The sequence below is a fragment of the Macaca nemestrina genome, chromosome 8, assembly GCF_043159975.1.
Source record: "Macaca nemestrina isolate mMacNem1 chromosome 8, mMacNem.hap1, whole genome shotgun sequence".
NCBI lineage: Eukaryota > Metazoa > Chordata > Mammalia > Primates > Cercopithecidae > Macaca > Macaca nemestrina.
This window is the reverse complement of record NC_092132.1, coordinates 18,578,472-18,583,293: the sequence shown is the minus strand read 5'-3', so window position 1 is coordinate 18,583,293 and position 4,822 is coordinate 18,578,472. Positions and strand designations below refer to the sequence as shown.

At 41.4% G+C, this 4,822-nt stretch overlaps 1 long non-coding RNA gene across 1 annotated transcript; it reads right to left on the bottom strand.

The window, feature by feature from the left end:
- Nucleotides 1-3,583, bottom strand: LOC105492784 (uncharacterized). The gene is made up of 3 exons (XR_011606755.1): nt 3,271-3,583; nt 3,052-3,113; nt 1-622 (listed from the first exon to the last, which is right to left on the bottom strand). It is a non-coding gene; the product is annotated as an uncharacterized lncRNA (long non-coding RNA).
- Between the last annotated feature and the right edge of the window lie 1,239 nt (nt 3,584-4,822).

Sequence of the window (4,822 nt, the reverse complement as noted above, 5' to 3'; positions counted from 1 at the left end):
GTTAATCTCATATTCTCCAGATGAGGTGACTGAGGCTCATAGAGGGGAAGGGACTTGATTAGAATCCCATACCCAGGAAATGGTGGGGACTGGGTCTGCCTAATCTTTGCATCCTTTCCCATTCCCCTATCTCAGGAGAGACATCTTGTACAATTCTACTCCAGTCTCTTGATTAAATCTCCCTGTAAACTTACCCTAGACTGTTATGATCCAAGGCAAAATGACAAATGACTAGAAGGGAATAGAAATCATCCTTTAATCATCTCCAAGGCCGTAAGATGCACACTAATGACTTTCTAGGGAGGGAGGAACAGTGCTTTCAGAAGGCAGTCTCAAGTCTGGCTGAAGACTATCAATAACAATAACAATAAAACAGAGAAAGCAGGGAACACATGGAGAGGGCTGGTGAGGACTTTGACACAGTCAAAAGTTCACATTCAATAAAGGATATTCATATTTCACGTGGAATTCCTTTGTTAGCCCAGACACCTGCAGGTCATTTGGAGAGATTTTTCAGGTTACCAGCTTGACGGTCTTTTTCAGGAGGAGAGACACTGAGCACTCCCAAGGTGAGGTCAAAGATTTCCTCTAGGTAGCCAGATAAGAAGACTAGGAGGGATGCCTAGAAAATGATTAGCAAGCACACTTCTACCTGTCTTTTCAGAACTGTGTGTCAGCCCACGTTTAGCTGCTTCTTGTGAAAAGAGAGAGGTATTGAGACTTTTGTGATGGCCCCTCTAACATTGTAACACAGTAATCTGTGTGTGTGTGTGTGTGTGTCTGTGTGAGGAGGGGTGTAGGCTTCTTCAGTTTTCCCCACTTTTTTCTCTATCCTGACTGAGAAACAAAAGGTATTTTGACCTATCCAGCTGCATGATTTCACCTGTTGGCTTGAACCCGAGCTGGGGGCTTGAACATTCTAAGGCACTGATGAAGGTGTTTAGGTTGTTCAAAATATTGAAAGAAACTGCCTGTGGCTTTAGCCAAATCTCTTAAACCCTCATACAAACTCCATACCTCAACCTTCTTGATGTGGACTTAATGAAGTAGAACATCTCTTTCGTTCTGTGTCCATTGTGAGGACACGCTGAAGCCTTGTGTGTAAGTTCCCCTAATAAACGCTTTGGAATAATAAATGAATGAATGAATGAATGAATGAATGAATAAAAGCTTTAGCCTGATCACTCTATTGTTTGGTGCTTCTTTCCTTGGATTCTCAGTTGGCCCCACCTTTGAACAGTTTGCGGCTTTCCCTTTCATGAACTGCCCTGCTATGGATTAGAGTAGACAGACCACTGTGTGAATTCTTATCCAACTGAGGGCTGCTCAAGCAGCGACTGAGTCTTACTTTTAATTATGGTGAAAGTGAGGATTAATCAGCCAAACAGATTTTACTGGAGCCCTCTGGGATGCAGAATATTGATGAAGATAATGCAAGCAGTCAGGAAGCTCTGCATGAGATTCTTTTTAAAAAATTCATGAGACAGTGGCTCACGCCTGTAATCCCAGCACTTTGGGAGGCCAAGGCAGGCAGCTCGCAAGGTCAAGAGATGGAGACCATCCCGGCCAACATGGTGAAATCCCATCTCTATTACAAATACAAAAATTAGCCAGGCATGTTGGCATGTGCCTGCGGTCCAAGTTACACGGGAGACTGAGGCAGGAGAATCTCTTGAACCAGGGAGGCGGAGGTTGCAGTGAGGCAAGATTGCGCCACTGCACTCCAGCCTGGCGATAGAGCGAGACTCCATCTTGAAAAAAAAAAAATCACGAGAAAAATATAACATATTCTACAAGCATTGAATTGACAAGATACACACATACATGTTTGTATGAGTTTTCTCATGGTAGTACTTTCAACTACTTAATTAGCATTGGAGAGGATGCATCTATTCATGCGATATTTGTTGAGAGCCTACAATGAACTAGGAAAACCTGGCAGGAAGACTAGAAGATGAGCACCAAAGATGAGGAGGGGAGGGCACATTATCAGGGCACAAGGTGGAGAAGAGGGAGGATGCATTTGAAAAGAGGTTAGGACCATGCTTTTCGGAAAATATTCTCCAGGACAGAATGGTTTATTTGGTGTTAAACCATAGGCCCTGGAACCAAGTAGATGTGGATTCAGATCTCATCTTGGCTACTTCCTAGTTCTTTGCCTGGGGTTGTTATTTAAACTCTCTGTATTGTGATTTCTTCATCTATACATAGGAATGGTAAGAATATTCACATCGTAAAGTTCTACTGAGGGTCAATGGATAGGTTACACAAAGTTCTCAGCACAATGGTGAACATATAAAAAGCAGTCAGTTACATTATATTATCATTCTCATCATCATTAGTTTTATAATGAAAAGCATCCTGAGGTCAAACACATTTGAGAAGCAAACTTTTTAAAAATGTTAAATAGAATTCTTTACTGCCAGAATTTATACATTGTCCATCATGGGGTTTGGGGGAGGATTGTAAAGAGTTCAATGCTTTTCCAGTGTGTTAAGGCATAGACCTATCCTCATCCCCTCCAAGTGCCATTTTTTTTTTTTTCTGATGATCTTCACATCACACTCCTATAAATGCTAGTGGTCTAGGACAAAGTGAAGATTTAGATCAGAAGCCTATAAATAGTATAGGGTTCGGGGTGGGCAACTGAAAGACAGGAAAAGATGATAATTTCTGAGTAAAGGCAGGTAGGGAGAGGCAGCTATGTCTGCTTATCTAGAGAAGGACAGTTAGAAGTTGATTGGCTTTTGGACATCTTATGGTAGGAATTCTGCAAGACCAGAGGGACTGTTCCCTTGCCTCTGAGACAGTGGAGGCTGGTATTCATTCTGGTTATGCTTTGGCCTTCATGTAGACCAAGGAATCTCAACCCTCTGCACTCTTTTTCACTTCTTATGTGTCCATCCTGTTTCTGTTCTCCCACACAAATGGTCTGGGCCAGCATCTTGGCAGCAGATAATTCATTTGTTCACTCAGTCTTTCACTTACTCATTATTTTCATTCTATTTTTCAACACATATTTCCTTCAACAAACTATTATGAGTGACTTACCAGGTGCCAGGTATAGGAATAGCTCCTGAGGGCACAGAAATGGAGAATATTCAGTCCTTGCTCTGAGGAAACACAAAGGCTCTGAGGATAGCATGTGAATTTCTATCTACCTGGGAAAAATCTCCATAAGCAATATTCTAATACAATATGATGTCTTCTATAATAAAGGTAAACAAAATATTCTTTGGATGCATAGTTTCTGTGATTCCAAGCACTCACCAATGCTGTTCCTATCATGCTGTTTATATGCTAGGATCTTCAATGATCCCATATGCTTATCCCAGGTCTTCTGGTCCCTGGGATAAGATTTCCATCTCCTTTCACTGAACTATTTATCAGCAGCCTATCTGACTGCCCCTACTCTTTCAGGGCTTGGATGTGAACTGCCTTGTATGTGACTTAACTCCTTTACAAAATTGTATTCTGGACAGCAGAAATTACATCTAATATTATATTTATATGTCTCAGAGCACAAAGATCTTATAATGCATTGTGATGGTTTGAAAATTCATCCATACATTTTTTGACACTCCTCCCTTCAAGAGGTGAAGACTAATTCTCCCTGTCTTGAATGTGGACTGCACCTTTGCAACTTACTTCTATTGAGCAAAATAAAGCAGAAATGATAGTATGCAATATTAGAAACTAGGTCATAAAAGATAGTGTGGGTTATGACTTCTTTTTTGAATCAGTTTCTCAGAGAGGAAGCAGCTGCTATGTCACTAGGACACTTAAAAGGTCCACGTGGTGAGGAACAGGCCTCCTGGCAACCATCACAACTAACTACCCCGTCCTGTGAGGAAGTCACATTGGAAGCAGTTCTTCCAGCCCCATTCAAGCCTTCAGATGACTGCAGCCCAAGATGACATCATGACTGCAACCCCATGAAAGGGCCTTAGCCAGAGCCACCCAGTTATGTCATTTCTGAGATCCTGACCCTCAGAAACTGTTAAGATAATAAGCACTTGCTACTTTAAGCTTCTAAATTCTGGATAGTTTGTTACATAGCAACAGATTACCAAGAATAAACACACATGTATGCTTGCTGCATGAAAGAAAGAAAATACTTCTTAGGCCACCAGTGTCATCCATGTTGCTGAATCCTATGGATACTTTTTAGTATTTATTTTATGTGTATTCAGCCACACTCAACACAGAAGCAGGAAATGTCTCTTTTCTCTTTTGAAAATTATTGGCCGGGCGCGGTGGCTCAAGCCTGTAATCCCAGGACTTTGGGAGGCCGAGACGGGTGTATCACGAGGTCAGGAGATCGAGACCATCCTGGCTAACACGGTGAAACCCCGTCTCTACTAAAACTACAAAAAAAAACTAGCCGGGCAAGGTGGCGGGCGCCTGTAGTCCCAGCTACTCGGGAGGCTGAGGCAGGAGAATGGCGTGAACCCGGGAGGCGGAGCTTGCAGTGAGCTGAGATCAGGCCACTGCACTCCAGCCTGGGCGACAGAGCAAGACTCCATCTCAAAAAAAAAAAAAAAAAAAAAAAAAAAGAAAATTATTATAAAATACTTTTGTGTAAATTCAAGTGTTTTACCAATCCCACTTTTCTTCTTGCCAACCCCCAGAGGTAATTATTTTTTGAAATTTATATTTATTATCCCCATGCATGATTATCTATCTATCAATCATCTATCTATATTGATCTATCTATCTATAGATATCTATCAATCTACCAATATCTGTCTCTATATATAGATTGATAGATAATCTATATTTGGCAGTTTATTAACATTGATATGAATGATACCCTTGTGCA